The sequence below is a fragment of the Arachis hypogaea genome, chromosome 13 (genome assembly GCF_003086295.3).
Source record: "Arachis hypogaea cultivar Tifrunner chromosome 13, arahy.Tifrunner.gnm2.J5K5, whole genome shotgun sequence".
NCBI lineage: Eukaryota > Viridiplantae > Streptophyta > Magnoliopsida > Fabales > Fabaceae > Arachis > Arachis hypogaea.
In genome coordinates this window covers 128,520,726-128,543,088 of record NC_092048.1, presented here as the reverse complement: position 1 = coordinate 128,543,088, position 22,363 = coordinate 128,520,726, and the positions used below count along the sequence as shown (strand labels likewise).

The window sequence follows — 22,363 nt, the reverse complement described above, 5'->3', positions numbered from 1 at the left end:
CTTTTTAGCTTCAAATAAAATATCCCCAGTTTTCTCACAAACAACTAAACAAACAAACTTCCTAAAAATAACCTCAAAGCCTAAATCACACAATTGACTAACACTAAGTAAATTATGTTTCAAACCATGTACAAGAAGAACATCATTTCTACAAGATGAAAAATTTTTACCAACTTTTCCAACAGCCACTATTTTTCCTTTTGCATCGTCACCGAAAGTGACAAGTCCTCCATCATATTCATCAAGCTTTATGAAGAAGGTTGTCTTTTCGGTCATATGCCTAGAGCATCCGCTATCCATATACCACATATTTTCTTTCCGTTTGGATGCTAGGCACACCTACAAAACAAGCTTAAGTGACCTTAGGTATCCAAATTTTCTTGGATCCTTTCACGTTAAACCATCTCCTATGTCCTAAGCCATTGTAATAAAAAACAACTTTACAAACTTTATCACCAATCATTCTTTCACCAAAAAAACATTGAATAGGAAAGTGTCCATTTCGATTGCATAGTCTACAAAATCTTGGAGTTGCTGTTTTGTTAAAGTAGGTGGGGTCTTGAAATCTTGTATCATTAGAGGATGAGGCAAAGTTTTCAAAATGAGATTTTTCAGCAGATTTATAAAACCCCAACCCAGCCTTATCATAAAGAGGTTTTTGACTAGCCAAGATTTGATTCAAATTTTCAGAACTTTGGGTGAACTTAGCTAAGTCTTCCTTAAGCCTTTTAACCTCTTTAAGCAACTCTTCATTTCTTTTAAAACAGTCTACATATGCAAGAATGGAATGATCACTTTCACAGCTCTTAATTTGGGCTTTTAACTGCTTATTTTCTTCAACAAGATCACAAGCAGTTTCGGCCTCCCTTACTTTTTCTTTAAGAAAACTGTTTTCAGCTTTAAGAATGGTGATTTGTTGTTCAAGTTCTTGATTTTCCAGCAGGAAACATCTTATTTTTTCAGAAAGGTGGTTTATCATAAGATGAAGATCTTCAGTGTTAGGGTTATGAAAGACTACCTGATCTATGTGATCTGCCATGAGACAAGGTTGTGACTTGGTCTCGGATTCCTCATCATCATCATCCGAGTCATTTTCCAAATCTTTCCATGAAGCCATTAGTCCCTTCTTCTTTCCTCTTTTTGGCTTCTCTTCCTTCTTTAACTTGGGACAATCAAATTTGAAATGCCATATTTCCTTGCAGTTGTAACAAGTTACTTTGCTAAGGTCTTTCTTTATTTTCCTTGAGTTGTTGCCTTTGCCTTTGAGCTTCACCATTTTCCTGAATTTTTTTGCAAACAACACAAATTCATTTTCAGATGAGTTATCACTGGATTCATCATCCAGAGGGTTAGTGACAGAAGAAAAAGCTATTCCTTTCTTTTTTGAATCTTTTTTCAAGTAGGTGTTTTCAAAAGCAAGTAAATTTCCTCTCAAATCATCATAAGTCATATAGTCAAGACCACTACTCTCAGAGATAATTAAAGCTTTAGTTTCTCACTCTTTTGTGAGACATCTCAACACTCTTCTCACTAGCACAGATTCAGGATACTTGATTCCCATAGCATCCAAGCCAACAATAATGGTGTTGAAGCGTTCAAACATCTCATCAATGGATTCTCCTTCCTTCATTGCAAACATTTTGTACTCTCTGTTCAACATATCAATCCTGGTCTTTTTCACAATGGTTGTTCCTTCATGAGTGACTAGGAGCTTATCCCAGATTTCCTTTGCTGTTGTGCAACGTGATACCCATCGGTACTCCTCAAAGCTGATAGCACAGTTGAGCAGATTGATAGCTTTGGCGTTGAGCTCCACTTTTTTTCTATCTTCATCCGTCCAACTTGCTTCTGGTTTAAGAGAAACAACTCCTCGGCACTTGTAACAGTTGGATATTGAGGCCCTTCCAGGATGATCTTCCAAAGTCTGTAATCTACTACTTGTACAAATATCTTCATCCTCTCCTTCCAATAGGTATAATTTTTTCCATTGAAAAGAGGAGGTATGTTGCTTGATTGTTCTTCGGTCAGATTGTAGGACACCACATTTGAGCCACTGTTTTCTGCCATGAGAATCTTTATTCCAAGCTGCAAAGCTTGATCTCTTTGAGACCAAGCTCTGATACCAATTGATGGTTTTCAGTGGCTAAGAAAAGGGGGGTTGAATCTTAGCCCCCTTTTCACTCAGTAACACTTGCTGGTCTTTGAAATGACTTCAGGAGACTTTTTGATTTTTGTCTCGTCCTTAGCCACAAGACTTTTATTTTTGTCTCGTCACTTGTCACGAGATATTTTTAGTTTTAGCTCCTGTGCAGTAGAAACAGAAATGGAGTAGAGAAAAGAGAAAATTACACCCAGATATATCCTGGTTCAGCTGCTAAGTGCAGTGCAGCCTACATCCAGTCTCCATCACAACCATGATGAAATTTCACTATAATCTTCCTGATTGCAATCTGTAAAGTGCTAACCCAACTTACAAGGGGATTCCCACAGAATCATGAAATACAACATAGATGAACAAAGGAACTCTAAGGACATCTATGGTTTTTTTTTCTTTTAATTTTGCACTCTCTGCCTTTTTCCACTCTATGGCTTTTTCATACAAACCTCACTGTTTGCCTTTTTCCATGAGACTCAAGACATGACAAAATTAAACAAAAAAATTACAAAATAGAATACATTGAAGGAGAAGAGAAATCTGTTAGCTCAGGTAACTCTGAGAACTTTGTGCCTTGCACTCTCACACTTTCTCCTTGCTCCAAACAGTGGCTGTTCTCTCTTTTTATAGAAGAGGGAAGCCTCCACTTTTGAAGCCAAAAACCAAGCCAACTTCTTCTTCTCCAAGTAACAAAACCGGTTCAGCCAGAGAGAGAGAGAAGAGATAATCCATGCAATAACCAACATGCAATTACCTTTAGTCCTTTCTTGGTCATCACTCTTCATCAATCCGAGCTCTCCATCCTTGGCTTGCTCTCCAAGATGGATTTCTAGCCCTTGATGCTTCATGATGATGATGACTTCTTCTGTTCCACTTTTGCTTCCTTCCTCACGTAGCCACCCTAGCTACCTTTTGTGATGAGTGAACTCAAAAGTAGTGACAAGCCATCTCCTCCAAGATCTTCTCTTTGCTGGCCGAATCTCCTTCTCCATTTTTGGTATGGAGGAGCCAAGATCTCATCACCATATCTTTCCTTTCATGGTTGCAAATCTTAGCCACTACAATTTTTATGTTTTCTTGCCATCATTGTGATGGTCTTGTAGCTTGCCTTCCCTTCTTTTTGATAGCTCAAAATCTCCATGATTTGCTGTGTAAGGACCGAAGAAGAGAAGGAAAGTGATGAGAGAGAAGAAATAATGAAGAAAAGCAATCAAGTGTGTTTGAATAAATTAATTAAAGTGAGTTGCTTTTACTTCCCTTAGGTGGAGTAGCGTGTAGTATTGATAATCACCATCAAATCAATTTGTCAATTTCTCTCTCATAATTCCCATGCAATAAATGATAATTGAATGAATTTGAAATCCATCACATGGTTAGAATTGAGATCCGTTGGAAGGCATAGGCAAATATCAACATTTGCTTTCCTGATGAAATATTTTCGGATCAAGCATTGGAGTATCCAACCAAGATTTTGAGTTGGGCTAATGATAGTGTGAATTGAATCTGGCCCATTCAAAATAATTCAGCCACACTTCTAATGATAAGATCAATTGGGCTTAATTCATCAATTCTGGCCCACAACCATTATTTTAGCCATATAAATTTAATTCCAAGGCTGAGTATATGAATTGGGCTATCTAATGTTTTTCGGTCCAACACTAAAATCTGCATTGCAAAAATATTTAAATCAACATATGAAAATTAAAATTAATTACATTAATAATGTTTGATCATCACTAATTTAGAAATAGAGTTTTCTAAACTCATCAAGTATAAATTGATATATTTTTAGTATAAAAGCAATAATAAAGGTTATTAATTAAATTAATTATATAATTAAAAAATTATGAAGAATTTCTTAAATAATAATAAAAAAATCACTATTTAATATGAAAAAAATTTTGGATAATAAATCAATCCTCAATAGATTATACATTAATTCTGTAAAAAAATTAAATAATTAATATATTGGATATTATTATTTACATACTAATATATATATATATATATTATCGATTATTAAGTTTATAATTAATTTTTAATCCAATTTTTGGTAATTAAAATTTAAATGATTGAAATTATTAAATGCTGAATATTTTGTATTTAATCAATTTATTTTTTTATTGAAATTAAAAAAAATGAGTTGTTAATCAAATTTAAATTTGAGTAAGAAAATAAAAAAAAAATTAAATTCTATCTCACTAACCAGAATTAATTTCAAGATAAGAAATTATTTTGTATATCATATATATTGTAAAATAGTATGGTCATTTGCTATTTTTTAATGGTAAATATTGTCAAATAAAATAGTGTAAGAAATTAGAAGAAAATATATTTACAATTTTAGAAAATATTAATTTATTTTTCAATAGAATAAATTATATATTGAATAACAAAAGTTGTTATTGGTTTCTCTTCACACTAACTAATACTCAACGATGGTGTTTCGGTACACTATGTTACCAAGAAATATTAATTGATCTAATAACTTTTGTAATGACATAAGTTTATGAATTTGAAAATTTAGAAATTATTTCATAAAATGTGAAGTTTTAACAAGTAACAAGGTTGATCATATTATTTTGACTTCAAGAATGAATATGATACCAACAAATAAAATTGTCCAAAGTAAATTTTAACAAAGACAAAAGTCCATGAGTATTGCTATTAATGAAAAATTAATCTATTTTAAAGACAAATACAATTTTTTTTCTACGGATTTCCTAACTCGACAAGTCGATGACTAATCCACCACATATTGATACTCTATTTATTAAGGGTCTGTCGCTAACTAACGAATTGTTATACACACAAGACGAGATTCGAACTCCAAATGCTTGCTTAAACGGACAAATGAGATGACCATTCAACCAATCCAAATTAATTAAAATAAATATTAATTATTTTTAATATTTTTAAATTATAAAATATTTATAATAATAATTACTATAGATATTTTTCATTTAAATTTTAATAAAAAAATTTATATAATTTTATGTATTATCCCGGGTAGGACACAAAAACATACACTAGTTTCGATTAAATTTGAGTAGCCTAATTGGTTGTTAGATAATACTAATAAGGAAAAGTATAAGTACACAACTCAAACCAGCCAATTTTTTAAACAACTATAATTAATATTTTTTATTTAAAAAAATCCAAGTAATTAGCATTAATTAACAATTTGAATTATAAGGATTAAAAAAAAAAGCAATTGATCCCGTATCAATCCCCTCCCCCATCGTGGTCCCTCGCGTTTTGCACTACTTCCAACCACCGCAGTGCCTCTCTCACAATTTGCAGTGTCGTCCACCACCGCAGGGTCCTTCTCGTCGCGATTCGAAGCGCCGCCAACCACCACAGCGCCATCCTCGTTGCAATTCGCAGCCCCGTCAGCACAGCATCGCCGATCTCGTGCGATTGTGACGCCGCCACCACCGTCGTAGCCCTTCTCCCCTTGCGGTTTGCAAATCACCTTCGCAGCCCTCCTCCCCTCGTGGTTCACAAATCACCGCCGCAGCCCTCCTCCCCATCATTGCTGCAACCCCGCTAGTACAACATCGCTCCCAAGATGTTCCTGCTGCGGTGAGGTGACTTCTTATCATGCTTGAAAGTTATATATTGATTGCTCATGTTTATTGTGTTGATAGTTATTAATAATTATATCTTTTGCAATCACTTTCTTCTACCTAGTATTAACAATTATATCTTTTGCTTTGTTAACATATTCTTTGTTTATGTATAGCTGTAAAGTTATCTCTATCTCAATGTTGGGTTGACTAAAAATACCTTCATTCAATTTCTTATTAGATATCAAATTGATAATTAGCATGTTTTATCATTTCATTCTAGCTTCTGAAGAAAAAGAATCCAGATTAGCTGCAGTGGTTACACTAGCATCATCTTTAGACTACACGTTATCCAAATCAACTCTAAAGTTGCTCTTATCCCTTGTAAGTGGATGATTTTATTGTTTTTGTTTATCTCTTTACATAAATGTACTAGTTAACTTTGCATAATTACTAATACAGTACTGAGTATGGTTAAATATTTTGATTTCTGCTGAGGACATGATGGATGCAGATTTGTTAAAAAGGCTGGTCTTAAATAACTTCTGTAAGTTCTTCTACTCGTCCACCAAATAGCCTAATTTGTTAGAAAGGTCAGTTATTGAGATGGTATTAAAGGCTCTGATAAATTGGTTTAAAGTTTAACCCTTGTTGCTTTATTTTCCATAATTAAGTTGAGTTTTACTCCAAGGTAAAATGGGCTAACGCTCCATGTGGTTTCATATTTGGCTCATAATTCCGTGAACTGCTATAAGTTCTTTGTTGATGTAGCTGCTTTTGCTCCTATATGCAAGTTAGATATATAGATCAGAACCTTATTGGTCTGGAATAGGTTTGGTACACGTATACAAAAAGGGTGTATTCTTGAGTTAAGGAAATTCTTATTAACTTGTCAATAGACCAAGGTAAACTGACTGTTATATGATATAATTGCAATTGGTTGAAACTAATTAACTACTAAGATTCATTGTTTTTACTGTGTAGCTGAAGAAAAATGCATGAGCTACTTAGCCTGCAGATGCTGAGGATAAAAGATATAATGGAACAACCAAGAGACGTGAAAGTGTAATGCTAAATTTGTGAAGAAATTTGCCGCTAAAAATAAGGGAAGTTGAAGTCTTCATAAAGCCTGTAAATTCTCGTAAAATAAATTAGGCATCATTTACGCCGCACCTCCATAATAGAAAACCTGCAAAAGCTTGATTACATGCTCCATTGTTGTGCCTTCCTGAGCAATTAAGCATCACAGAATTGATCAAGCATAACAACAAGAGCTAGATTTATAGGAAGTGCTTATATACCTTGGCATCTTTTAGATCTTTCTTGATGGTTTTTGGCCCAAGAGTTAGAAATGCACCACCGGCGCGCGCGCGCAGTGCGCTTGCGCGTCGGTGCCCATTTTTCCTTTTTCTCTCCTCTTTTTTTTTTTCTTTTTTCATAACATAACAAGACCTATTCTAACACATTTTTGGTATGTTCTTAAGCTAGTAGGCAAGAGAACACTTCACAAATTCATGCGTTACTAAAAACATAGCATTCTCTCTACTTCAATAATTCATCCATATCAAAATGATGAAATCAATCTAAACATCCTAGTTATCCAACAAAATTAACAAAGCTAGCATTCCTATGCAATCAACAATAATCAAGAAATCACAAAAATTACAAGAATTTAAGGCTACAAACAAGATGGTATACACAAGGAAGATCTTACTACGGTGGGGTGCCTCCCACCAAGCACTTTTCTTTAACGTCCTTAAGTTGGACGGTCTTTTGCTTAAGCTTCCTCTCTCCTTGGTGCATCCTCCAATAGGAACACCTCTAACTCTTTTGGGAGCTTGTAGCCATGATACTTCTTCACTCTATGTCTATTCACCTTGAAAGTTGCTTCACTTTTTGGATCAAACAACTCCACCACTCCATAGGGCTTTATCTCCTTCACCTTAAAAGGTCCTTCCCATCTAGAGCGGAGCTTGCCAGGCATGAATCGAAGTTTCGATTTGTAGAGGAAAACCTCATCACCTTCTTGAAAGTCCTTCTTCCGGATGTGATGGTCATGAAATGCTTTAGTCTTTTCTTTGTAGATCCGGGCATTCTCATATGACTCATTCCTCAAACACTCAAGCTCCTCTAACTGTAATTTTCTAGCTTCACCCACCTTGGTCAGATCCATGTTGCACTGCTTTATCGCCCAATAGGCTCTATACTCAATTTCTACTGGAAGGTGGCATGCCTTACCATAGACGATCCGGAAGAGACTCATCCCTAACGGAGCCTTGTAGGCCATTCTATACGCCCATAGTGCATCTCCTAACCAGAGGCTCCAATCTTTCCTTTGTGGATTGACCACTTTCTCCAAGATTCTCTTAATTTCCCGGTTGGACACTTCCGCTTGTCCATTGGTTTGCGGATGATAAGCAGTAGTAACCTTATGCGATACTCCATAGCGCTTGAGCAATGTATCTACTTTTCTGTTACAAAAGTGGGATCCTTGGTCGCTCACGATTGCTCGTGGCAACCCATAACGGCATACAATGTTATTCCTAATAAAAGGAACAACGGTATTGGCGTTGTCAAGGCGGGTAGGTATTGCTTCTACCCACTTTGACACGTAGTCAACCGCTAACAGAATATACAGATACCTACTGGGGTTGGAAAATAGTCCCATAAAGTCAATGCCCCATACATCAAATATCTCACAGAACAGCATAGGTTGCTGAGGCATCTCATCCCTTTGGGATGTGTTTCCCAACTTCTGACACTGATGGCAAGACAAACAGAACCGGTTAGCATCCTTGAATAAGGTTGGCCACCAGAATCCATAATCCAACACCTTTTTAGCGGTCCTTTATGGGCCAAAGTGGCCACCACATTCGGACGAATGGCAAGCTTCAAGAATGGGTTGGATTTCAGACTCCGGGACATATCTTCGAATTACTTGGTCTACTCCCCTCTTCCATAAGTGAGGGTCATCCCAAATATAGTATTTGGAATCACTCCTCAACTTATTCCTTTGGTGTTTAGAAAAGTTGGGAAGGAAGTGTTTCGCAACCAAGTAGTTCGCCATTGGGGCAAACCAAGGAAAACTATCTGACACAGCATGCAAACTATCCAATGAGAATGAGTCATTGATCGGAAATGGGTCAAATTTTAAATTCTCAATACGGCTTAAATGATCCACAACCAGGTTTTGAGATCCACTCCGGTCCCTAATCTCAATGTCGAATTCTTGCAAAAGCAAGATCCAACGTAAGAGTCTAGGCTTTGACTCATTCTTTGTCAATAAGTACTTTAAAGCAAATAAGCGACATGATCCGTGTATACCACTATCTTTGATCCTAGCAAATAAGATCTGAATTTATCTAAAGCATGAACAATAGCTAGGAGTTCCTTTTCAGTAGTGGTATAGTTGGATTGTGCTGCATCCAGTGTTTTAGAAGAGTAAGCAATGACATAAGGGAGTTTACCATCGCGCTGTGCAAGCGCGACACCTACAGCATGGTTTGATGCATCGCACATTATCTCGAATGGCAATGTCCAGTTGGGGCCTCGCACAATCGGTGCCGTGGTAAGATGTCTCCTTAGCTCTTCAAAAGCTTTCACACATTCACTGTCAAACTCAAAATCCACATCTTTTTGGAGTAGGCGCGACGATGGAAAAGCAATCTTGCTGAAATCTTTGATAAAGCGCCTATAAAATCCTGCATGTCCTAAGAACGAGCGAACCTCCCTCACAGATGAGGGGTGAGGTAAAGTGGTGATAACATCGACCTTGGCCGGGTCTACAGAAATGCCTTCATGAGATACTACATGTCCTAACACGATACCTTGTCTTACCATAAAGTGACACTTTTCAAAATTCAAGACAAGGTTAGTGTCAACACATCTAGCTAAGACCTTGGCCAAGTTCTCTAAGCAACAATCAAATGAAGTTCCATAAACACTGAAGTCATCCATAAAGACTTCCAGACAATTCTCCATTAGATCAGAAAAGACACTGGTCATACACCGCTGAAAAGTAGCAGGTGCGTTACATAGTCCAAATGGCATCTTTTTATAGGCAAAGGTGCCAAAAGGGCAAGTGAATGTGGTCTTTTCCTGATCTTCAGGAGCAATGTGAATCTGGAAGTAACCAATGAATCCATCAAGAAAGCAATAATGTGATTTACCCGCCAAACGGTCCAACATTTGATCGATAAAGGGCAAAGGGTAGTGGTCCTTTCTTCTAGCGGCGTTCAATCTCCTATAATCGATGCACACGCGCCACGCATTTTGTATTCTCTTGGTGACCACTTCACCATCATCCTTTTTGACCGCAGTGATGCCCAATTTCTTGGGAACAACCCGGACCGGGCTCACCCATTCACTGTCAGAAATTGGGTATATGATACCCGCATCAAGTAGTCTAGTGACCTCCTTCTTTACCACATCGAGGATAGTTGGGTTGAGGCTTCTTTGCGGTTGCCTAACCGGCCTAGCTCCCTCTTGGAGAAATATACGATGCATGCACTTGCCGAGGTCAATTCCCACAATATCCGCTAGGCTCCATCCAATTGCCTTCTTGTACTTTCTTAGAACATCTAGGAGCTTTTCTTCCTCATCACTTGAAAGCTCACTAGCAATAATGACCGAAAACCTTTGGTTGTCCTCTAAGAAAGCATACTTCAAATGAGATTGAAGGGGCTTCAGTTCACTCTTTGCCTCAAGCTGAGGTTCCTTTTCATCAAGCTCATGGAGTTTATTCTTGACAACTTTCTCATGTTCATCCTCTTGGCCATCCGTCTCCTCAACAATAGGGTAGCACAACTTGTTGTGATCTTCTTCTTGCACTTCCGCCACCACTTCATCAATTACATCACATCGGAGCACGGAATGTTCTTCGGGAGGATGCTTCATGGCTTCTTCCAAATTGAACTTGATAGTCTTGTCTCCAACCTCAAAAGAATATGTGCTAGTAAAGGCATCTAACTTGAATTTAGAGGTCTTGAGGAAGGGTCTACCAAGTAGAACGGAGGATGAGCTTCTATTTTCTGTTGGAGGCATTTCAAGGATGTAAAAATCAATCGGAAAAACCAAATCCTTGATCGCCACAAGTACATCTTCCGCTATTCCCATCACCGTGATCATACTTTTATCGGCTAAGGCAAACCTTGCCGCCGACTTCTTTAATGGAGCTAAATTCAACCGCACATAGATAGAAAGCGGCATGATGCTTACACAAAATCCCAAGTCACACATACAATCATGAAAAGTGCGCCACCAATACAACAAGACACCAAACAAGGTCCAGGGTCACCACATTTCTTTGGAATAGGTTCCATCAAGGAAGAAATTGAACTTCCCAAGGATAATGTCTCCAATTCTCCTATCCTATCCTTGTGTGTACACAAGTCTTTCAAAAATTTTGCATACTTTGAAATTTGTTGAATAGCATCAAGAAGTGGTATGGTTACCTCAACCTTCTTGAACACTTGAAGCATGTTCAAATCAAATTCTGGTGTTTTCTTTGCTTTCTTCACCATGGATGGGAATGGAATAGGAATGGACTCATCCACTATAGCTTTCCTCTTGGGTTCCTTGAGGCTTACTCCTTCTTCCTCATGCCTTTTGTCTACCACCTCTTCTTTATGTGGAGCTTCAACAACCACTTCTTCCTCATGAATGTCTCCCATGACCCTTGGAGGTATCTCCTCCAATGTAGTCCCTGACCGTAGAGTGATGGCGTTGAGACCGCCCTTTGGGTTTGGTTGGGGTTGGGATGGAAGGTTAGAAGAGCTTGAAGGTTGGTTAGTGTTGTTGTTGGGGGTTGAGGGTTGGTTTGACATGGCCATCTTTGAAAGCATGTTGGTGAGGTTAGCCAATTGAGCGCCCAAGGCATCAAATTGAGCCTTGTTGCTCTTGTCCTGTTTCTCTATGGCGGCTCTAAGCTCATCAACTTGATTGTTGGAAGATGGAGGAGTTTGGTTGGATTGTTGTCTATGGTGTGGTGCTTGGTATTTGATGTAGTTGTTTTGGTTTTGGTTAGAGTGGCCTTGGTTGGCTTGGTAATTGGTGTTGTTTTAGTGGTATTGGGATGAAGATTGGTTGTTGTTGTGATGAGAAGAAGAGTTATTCCATCTTTGGTTTTGATTGCTCCCTTGTGCATTATCCCTCCACCCTTGATGTTGATTACTACCATGAGGGTAGTTATTTTGGCCTTGAGAAGGATAGGGTGGACGGTTGTTATAATTCACATTGGCTACTACAAGAGCATGTTCCTCTTGAATTTGATGGCATTGATCGGTGTAATGTGTGGTGCTAGAGCACAAACCACAAATCCTAGGAAGGCCTTCAAGTTGAGCAATTGGAGGTGGGGCTTGGACGGCTTGGATGGAGTAGTATTCCTTTTGATCCTTTTGTATTTGTGTAAGGATGGTGGTCATATCCCCAAGTGCTTTGGTTAGGCTTGATTCGGAAAGGGACGGTTCTACCACACCCTTGAGAGGATTACTTCTCACCCTTGTATGTTGTGTAGCTTCTGCAATATCCTTTATCAAATTCCAAGCTTCTCCCTCCGTTTTGTTTTTCGAAAGGGAACCACTACTAGAAGTGGTGAGAAATCTTCTATCTTCCACACAAAGACCTCCGGTGAAGTAGCTAATGAGCAAGTGAGTGTTCATTCCATGGTGTGGACAAGATTCTAATAGCCTCTTGAATCGAGACCAATGCTCATACAAACTCTCTTGGTCTTTTTGCATTATGCCCGAAATCTCCTTCCAGATGTAGTCGGTCTTCTCCGGTGGGAAGAATTTATCTAGAAACTCTCTTCTCAAGAAATCCCAATTGTTCACAATCTCATCCGGTAGTGAATAAAACCATGTCTTCGCTTGCCCTTCAAAAGAAAAAGGGAAGGCAAAAACCATGATAGCCACCTCATCGGCTCCATGCCTTCGAGCCGTAGAACAAGCAACTTGAAAATCTCTTAGATGTCGGATGGGGTCTTGACCTGGCAACCCATGATATTTAGGAAGTAGATGTATCAAGCTACTCTTCAACTCAAAGTTTGGATCAAGGTTAGGATACCTTGCTTGCAACGGTTGAAGTATGATATCCGGAGCTCCTTGCTCATGCAAAGTGATCCGTCGTGGCTCTGCCATGTGTGGCTCACCTGTAGGATGCAAAGATGTATTATTAGTGCCAACAGAAGAATATGAAATAGCGGACTCCAAGTCACTCTCGGTATCGCCTAGTGATTCGGTGTGTTCCTCAAGAGAGGCCGAAGTACTAGCCGTATAATCCAACCGCCGTCTAGCTTGCCGAGTATGTAACAAAGTTCTTTCAATCTCGGGATCAAAATCGGCTAAGCTAGAATTTGGTTGAGACCAAGTCATCAAACTTGAGAGTCATAGCACAAATATAAAAGAAATCTAAACTATAGCTAAGTATTGAAAGCAATCAAACTATCTACAATATTCACATATTCACATAACCAATATCAAAGCATATGTTACAACCATTCCCCGGCAACGACGCCAAAATTTTGATTTGAGCTCGGGGTTGTGTTGGTAAAGAATTTCTCAATAAAGTTGCGTTGCAAGTATAGCTCTACCAACAACAATCCTCGAGTATCAAATTTAGAAAGGGATTTGGTTGTCACAAGTTCAACCCCAATAGAAATAACTGAAGTATTTAAACCTCGGGTCATCTCACAAGGAATGGGCAAACATGTGCTTCAACATTGGTTGGAAATCCGGGGTTGTGAGTCATGAGCAAGAATTCAAACTAGGAATCTTAACAAGCAAGTAATCTTAAATTGCAAGAAACTAATTCAAATAACTAAGCAAGATATGAGCAATTCCAAACTAACAAAGTAACATCTAATATAATTCTATTCTAAACTAAACAAATAACTATAACTAAGACAAGTAATCAAGAATTTTGGGTTTTCAAATATAAATGATAAAAGCAACTCTTGGCTAGGCATGGGAATTGGGGTCACCATCCTTGTCTAATAACCATATCTTGACAATTATGAGGAACCAAACTCATTAAGTCTACTTCTATACTTGAAGTACGTCAAATGGTTTGGTCAACATCAACTCATAAGTTCTAACCTCACTACTAATTGACTTAGTAGTAGGTTAGTGTCAATGGTTATCAAATTGACCACTAAGGATTCCCAAATTATCAAATCCATTAGACCCAATGACTCAAGTTTACCCAATTCCCTTAGCCTAGGCCAAGAGTAAAGAGAACTACTCCATAATCAAAGTAAATAATTCATCAAACACATGGTAGGCATTAATAAAAGACATGTTCAAATTGCAATTAAATTGAAATTAACAAGTACCCACTAACAGTTATCAACATACAATCACTAAAACAACACAATTAATCATAGAAATCATCAATGTAGCATCAACAAATTAAGATTCACAACATTCATGAAATGGGTATAAAATGACAATTGACAAGAATTCATAAAACTAACACAAGATCTAAGCAAAATTATACTAAGGAATTCAAATTGAACAATTAAAACTAGTAATTAACAAGATCCAAATCAGAATTCAACAAGGGAAGATCAAATTAAAACTAGATCTAGAGAGGAACAAGGGTTTCTCTCTCTAGAAGAACAAAGAACCAAAAAACTAGCTAAAAAAAATGTCTAGTGTAAAATGAATGATCCCCCCTTTTCCCCTAGCATCCTTGGGTCTTTTCCATGCAGAAACAGCTTGAATTTGGGCCTCTTGAGCCTCAGAAATTGCCAGGCACGATTTCCTTTAATAAGGTCACGTGCAGCTTTCCGCGCGTGCGCGCCATGTGTACGTGCGCGCCGATTGCTTTTGAGATCCACGCGTGCACGCCAAGTGCGCGTGCGCGTCGATGGGAATCCTCTGATCCGCGCGGATGCGTCCATCCTTGCGCGCCACTTCTAGCTATCCTCATCCACGCATGCGCGTGGAGTGCGCGTGCGCGCCAATGCTGAGTTTTCCAAAATCCAAATCTTCATGTTCCTTCCTCTTGTGCATGCTTTCTTTCTCTCTTCTAGGCCATTCCTACCTTATAATTCCTGAAATCACTCAACAAATACATCACGGCATCGAATGGCAATAAAAGAGGATTAAAATATGGCAATTTTAAGGCAAAATAATCATGTTTTTCATCATGGAGCAATATTAGGAAAGGAACACAAAACCATGCATTTCTTGTGAATAAGTGTGAGAAATATTGACAAAAACCCCCAAATTCTACACAATATAAACCACAAAATTGGGGTTTATCATCGAGCTCTATGTTTCTACCAGAACAATTTCATAGGTAACTCGCTTATTCACCCTCAGCCTCCTCTTCCCCCAATTTTGGAAAATTAAGTGGAGATATTGAATTTCTTTACTCTTTGTTGTTTTAGGATCCAATTAGTTTGAGAAAAATGTCCACTCTTGCTTATATGAAGCTTGGGTAAGGTTAGGATATAATAATTCTATCTAAATATTCTGAATTTGTGTTTTGGAAATTAAATTGGGTATATATGTGTTCTGAATGTGTATTAGGTTGTGAATAAATAATTGGGACTTAAAATTGTGAATACCGAAACTTGGAGGAAGCTGTTTAGTTGAGGTTTTGGGGCTGTGTTGGTTTTAGTTAAATTGCCTAGATTGTTATGTGGGAATCGGCCAAGGTATGGTTTAGGTTTCTTGCATTTAATATATAATGTTCTGTGAAAACTTAGGCTAGATGACCATATAGGATAGGTTGGAATGTATGTGCATGTATATTGTTTAGTAGCTGGCTAATGAATATGTTTGATTCGTATTGCTCCTTGGTTGATGGCTTAGTGGATTATTGACTAGTCATTAGAGGTTATAAGCATATAAGCTTAGGAATGGTAAATTATGGTTTTGGTGGTTGAATTTGAGAAGAGTTTATGTAATTGTGGTTGGTATGAGACATAATTTATTTTGTGGTGGTTGAAGTAGGACATATTATGTTGGAGGTGTACGTTTGATGATTAATGGCCTAGGAATTGTTTGGATTGAAAATGAGGTTTGAAGGTTGGCAAAACTTGGTTTTTGGGCTGAACTTCGGCGGACTATAACTTGGCTTTCGGACCCTCAATTTGTTTCCAACTTGTTTTAAAGTAAAATTGGGTTCGTGAGGTTTATGCCGTTCAAAGAAGGGAAGAAAAACAATTTAAAATGATTGAGTTATGCCCGTCAGAAATTTAGGTGAAGAGTATGTAATTATGCAGGTTTCATTCCCGGATTGTGCAACTCTCTGGTTGATCCTCTTTTTCAAAGAACGCGCATCCACGCGTACGCGTGGTATTGAATTTTGGCGATGCGTACGCATCTAGTTCTATGCATACGCGTAAGGAGCTAACAAGCATGTCCATGCGCACACGTGACCCACGCGCACGCGTGACGTGAAGTTTTCACCTACGCGTACACATGATAAGGGACGCGTGCGCGAGCTGCACTTTCACACCCCACGCGTACGCGTGGCCTCTATTTCAGCAAACATGGATTTTAGAATTTTAAACTGCACTTTAAGCTTCTAAATCTCTATTTTCATTCCTTTAGTCATGAATAGTAATATTAAACCTGATAACCAGATGAAGCTAGGAAGTATGGATAACTTGGAGATAAAGTAAAGTTGAAAAGTGATGAATTGATTATGAGATGTTACGGATAATCATGTATGATACTTGACTTGATAATTAAATGAATGATCATGTATGATATTTGGCTTGAATGATTAAATGATCTGAGATACGAGATTCCTTGGATAAAGTACCGTGGTTTGCCACCACGTGTACCAGGATGAAAACTCGATACTCTGTTGACCCTACGATGTAAGGGTGACCGGGGACTTATAAATTCCCGAGAATGTTAACCCCATTGAACAATATTGATTATTTGAGAAAAACTATGCATAGACTCTTGGGGATGCACGTCGAGGGACAGTCTAAGGTTTTCGGACTTGTCGGGTTGGCTGAATAACCGACAGATGAGGCTCATCAGCCATAAGACAGGCATGCATCATATGCATACTACTTGAATTACTTGTTTGTGCATTAATTGGGTGTGCCTAAGTGTACTTGCCATGTTAAATGTATATTTATTACGTGCAGTATTTGTAACCTTCGTGTGCTTGCTTTTATCTGTTTATTTGTCTGTGAAATGCTGACGGAGATGGAGGTATGGAGGAATGGCAATATGGGACTTAGATTTTAAGGTTAAGTTAAGTTATGCTTAGATACTCTTAGAAAACAACCTTTTATGGCTTTTGCTTAATACTTTAAGCTCTATAATCTGAGTGTCGGCGTTCTAAAATTGCCTCTGGAATTCCCAGGACCTTATATATTATGTGTATGGCACCTTTACCATACTGAGAACCTCTGGTTCTCACCCCCATGCTATATTGTTATTTTTCAGATGCAAGTCAAGAGGTATCTTGTTAGGCGTCTGGACTCTTGAAGCAAAGTGGTTACTGGGTTATTTTGTTGTACAGTGATGTATATATATGTACTTAGCTTTCTCTCCGCATAACTTGTTCTTTTGATCCTCTTAGAGGTTTATGGAGAGACAGGATTTTGTTTATGTACATTTGGGTTTTGGATATGTATATATATATGTGTAAATATTTCTCCGGCCAGCCTTAACTTCGCAGGCTGAGTTAGGAGCTTGTTATTTTGTATCTTTGGCTCTCTATTCCTACTTTTATCATCTTATGTTTGATAGTTATAGTTTTTTTCACACGTAAGTTATTCCGTTTCCGGAGCGATGTGCTTTTAGTTTCGCGATTTTGTTTTACTCGTTTTTTAAGGCTCCTAGTTTATTATATTCTTTCTGCTATTATATGTATGTGTTTTAATTTTAAAAGTCGTAGCACCTCGCCACCTCTGTTTTACATCCTAGGTGTAATGCTCTGTGTGGTAGGGTGTTACAAGAAACATCCAATCTTTAACAATTACCATATCCAACCCCTAATAACAGCAACATCCAATCCTAATTTTAACACCATCCAATTTCTAATTACAACAATTCAGCACCATACACCAAATTAGCAAAATTAAATCACATTGACTACCACTACAGTTCATGGACCCTAGCACAGATTAGTAACATTCACTGTCAAACGAAACCATACCAATCCATTTACCTGTTACAGCTGCCTGAGGAGGTTGTGGAGCAGCAGTAAGGGATGTAACTGGAGGAGTTGGGTCCACGCGTCCAGAAACCACTGCTGGCCTTCACACGGAGGCGTTGACTAGTGCACGATGTGGAGCTTCGACCAAGCCAACAGTGAAGACGAACCCGCGACAGCGAGGTCAAATAGGGTTAGACTCGCGTCTGATGGTGCTGTTGTCGAGCTCGGCGGACTACACGGCGCATATAGTGGTTGTTGAAGATGCCAGCGATGACGTAAGGTGTTAGGTTGGGAGGGTGATGTGCCGCCGTTGGGGGATACTCACTGATGGAATTGAGGTGGGAGGTGATAAGCCGTGGTAATAAAAGGCAGCTGGCTGCAATGGTGAATTTTAAAATATTAGGGTAAATGCTAGGTAATTAGGAAATGATTTTTTTGTTGAATTGGGCTTGGGAGTCCAGTCCATTAGGGAGTTGGCAGGAGTTGACTGGACTCCCTCTTGGTTCCCTAGCATTACTTTACTAATAAATATGGGTTGATGATTAAAGAAGTGAAAAGTTACCTGACTTGGAAAATCTTGAAAACACTATGAATGCATGGTATGCCAGGTATAATGATACTGGGGTAAGAAAAATATATTACATTCCAGCTATACATTCAAGATTTTTTAACAATTAAGTACAATTAAGTTAATATGAACTCAATAAAAATCATTTTTTTTATATCAGCACATACATATACCCGCTTCAATAAGGCAAACATATTTTTGTTCGTCTTCACATTCCTTCTTCTTCTTCTTCTTCTTCTTCTTCTTCCTCTTCTTCATTATTTTATTACTACTATTATTGCTGCATTTTTTTTTCTCCTTTTAATTGAAGTTCATTTGGATCCAGAAATAAATTTGATGTGTTTTTGTTGATGATTGAGTCTTTTTGATTGCTTGTTCAAAATTGAACTAATTTTGGTTTATTTATAAATTAATTGCGGTTCACTTGATGCTGCTGATAAGTATTGACTAAATTTTTTATTCTTTAAGTAATTTCGGTTCATTTCTTAGTTTAATTGAGGTTCATTTTGATCCAAAAATAAATTGTATGTGTTTTTGTTGATAATTGAGTCTTTTTGACTGCTTGTTCAAAACTGAACTAATTTCGGTTTGTTTGTGTGTTAATTGAGATTCACCTGATGCTGCTGATAAGTATTGACCAAATTTTTTATTTGTTAAGTAATTTTAGTTCATTTCTTAGTTTAATTGAGGTTCATTTGGATCCAGAAATAAATTGGATGTGTTTTTATTGATGATTGAATTTTTTTGAATGCTTGTTCAAAACTGAACTAATCTCGATTCATTTGTGAATTAATTGAGGTTCACTTGGTGCTGATGTTAAGTATTGACAAAGTTTTTTATTTCTTAAGTAATTTTGATTCATTTCTTAGTTTATTTGAGGTTTATTTGGATTCAAAAATGAATTCGTTGTATTTTTTCATTGTTGATGATTGAGTCTTTTTGACTACTTGTTTAAAACTGAACTAATTGAATGGAATAAAGTGGAATCTAATGTAATTTTATAAAGTGATAATGAATAATTTCATTCTTCTTTGCTAACAAATTTGGTCAATACTTATGAGCAGCATCAAGTGAACCTCAATTAGTATGCAAATGAATCGAAATTAGTTCAGATTTGAACAAACAGTCAAAAAGACTCAACCATTAACAAAAATATATCGAATTCATTTCTGAATCCAAATGAAGTTCAATTAAACTAAGAATGAACCGAAATTACTTAAGGAATAAAACATTTGGTCAATACTTATCAGCCGCATCAAGTGAACCTCAATTAACACACAAATGAACCGAAATAAACTAAGAAATGAACTGAAATTATTTAACGATGGTATCAGAGAAAATAAAAATCAATAAAGATGTTAGCAAAATATTGGATTTATTAATGATGACGATAACGAAAGAGAAAGATAACAAAAAATTATAAAAATTGTAACTATAGATTAGGCTATTGTCACCCTTTTATAAATCCGTGACCATATGATGATCTATGGTCACGGTTTTAGTGTGATCATAGCTTACCTATGGTCACCCTATTTTAAAATCGTGACCATAGCTCAATCTATGGTCACCCTTTTAAAAAACCGTGACCATAACTTATCTATGGTCATCCTATTTTAAAACCATGACCATAGCTTACTCTATGACCACTCCTGTTTTAAACCATGATCATAGCTCACTCTATGGTCACTCTTTTGAAAAATCGTGACAATAGTCTTATCTAAACTGTGACCATAGCTTACTCTGTTTTCTGATCTTTATTTATTTTTAAAGTATAATCACATCCCAAAATTATGATAATCACAGAATAAGTCTAAAAAGGAGAAATTCAAGAAATCTAAATCATAGAATTTACATTATAAGCTAGATATATTTTCAGTCCAAACAACACAATTTAAAATAGGGCGTAATTTATCCATTACATGTAATACTAATACCGGATAAAGTCTCTTAAAAAAAGTATAGAAGACATAAAAATATTTTATTTAGATAACTAAAGTATATATGAAACCCATCCCATCTCATATTTCTATGAAAAATAATATTTTTCTCACATCAAGTCTTCCTGCTAGCAAAAGAAATAAACATATTAGAATAGAGCAAAAATGCTTTTGATGATACAATACAGTTAAATAATGAATATGTGACACATATTTAATAAGTCAATCAACATTAGAAAAGACTATATTAACAAGTTAATTAACAATAGAAAGGTACTATAAAAAAATTTCAATGACAATGAAGGAAAAGAAAGGTGATGCTAATCACAATCAACAACACATCTACATGAAAGTTCCAAGACAAAACCATCAAAGAATTTTGAACATCATGCATCGTATAATTTTAGTAAGACAATGAGAAATAAACTAAAAAAATTATTACAAATTAGATTATTTTACTCACATAATTGTAAAGATACTCATTTAGACAACAGAACATAATAATACCAAATTAACTTTAAAACTAAAATTAGTACACATATTTTATAAAAAATGGTTGACAACACATATTCTATAAGAAATGGTTGATAATCCACCATTAATTTTTCATATCAACTAGTCAACTACAAACATAATCAAGAGGTACTCAACTAGCATTAACTTGTATACACATAAAAATTTAATTTGCTTTTTATTTATGAATGATAATTATAAATTTATAGAACACGAAACTTTGATTTGTTTTTTATTTATGAATTATAATTTTGTTTTTGAAAATTAAATTAAGAAGCTTATCTACAATTTAATAGTTTTTAGTTTTTTTATTTTTTAATATTGATGTTTATGTAACTTACGATACACATAGATAAATTAAACTTCTTGATATAAGATATGTATCTTGATTGCATTGTTTTATTTTTCTGTATATTTTTAAATTTGGAAGTCTCTTTGACTTACGATGACGATTTTGACGGCAGCAACGACGTGCGAGAATCTCTCCAGCGGCAGCATAGATTGCGACGGCCCCCTCTCTCTGTTGCATTTGACTCGACGACGTTCTTCTCTCTCAATGTCTTCTCCCTCTTCTTCTCGATTCTGACAATGACAACGGTGACGACAACACCCAATTTCATCGGCGTCATCATCATCTCTCTCTTCTTCTTCGTACTCCCTTTCTTTCTTTCTTTCTTTCTGGGGGTAAAGGGGTGAGTGACGGATAGAGTTGTGAGGGTTAGTGTGTGTTTTGAATTTTTGAGTTAGGGTTTGGTAATTTTAATCAAATTAAGATATAGAGTATTAATTTAAGATCAAATTTAATCTTTTAAAAATTATTTTAAAAATATTATTTAATTATCAATTTGCTGATTGATTTTTAATCAAGTACTCTAATTTAAAATTTCAATATTTAAATTAAATCATATAAAATTTTTATTAGTTTTTAATTATTAAAATTTTTAAATTTTAAATATATGAAATACCCAAAATTATAAAAATATATAAAAACCTTAATTAATTTAAGTTCAAATGATCAAAACTTGATTTAGTTACAAAAATATTCTTGAATAGTAATTAGAGTTAGGATTAGGGTTAGGACTAGTTAGGGTAGTATAAAAATTTTAATAAAGTTAGAAGGTAATATAGTAATTGAAAATTAACCATAATTTACTTAAATTATTTTAAAAATATAATATTTATTTGTCAACTCACTAATTAGTTTTATGTTTTAAATGATTTTTTACTTTAAAGTTAATAGTATTCTACTTAATTTTTTATTTATAAAATTAGATTTAAAATTTAATATTTAAAATAAATCATATAAATTTTTCATTAGTTTTCAATTATTAAAACTTTTAAATTTTAAATATATGAAATACCCAAAATCATAAAAAATTTATAAGAATCTTAATTAATTTAAATTCAAATGATCAAAATTTGATTTAGTTACAAAATTATTCTTGAGTAATAATTAGGGTTAGGGTTAGTTAGGACTAGGGTAATGTAA

General features: G+C 36.1%; 1 long non-coding RNA gene across 4 annotated transcripts; it reads left to right on the top strand.

Moving 5' to 3' along the window:
• The first annotated feature begins 5,373 nt into the window (after positions 1–5,373).
• Positions 5,374–7,189, top strand: LOC112736033 (uncharacterized). 4 transcript variants are annotated; one of them, XR_003168699.3, is made up of 4 exons: positions 5,374–5,740; positions 6,008–6,108; positions 6,239–6,271; positions 6,709–7,189. It is a non-coding gene; the product is annotated as an uncharacterized lncRNA (long non-coding RNA). The 4 variants fall into 4 exon arrangements; XR_003812872.2 differs by having other exon boundaries at positions 6,239–6,317; XR_011870458.1 differs by having other exon boundaries at positions 6,239–7,189.
• Positions 7,190–22,363: the final 15,174 nt, after the last annotated feature.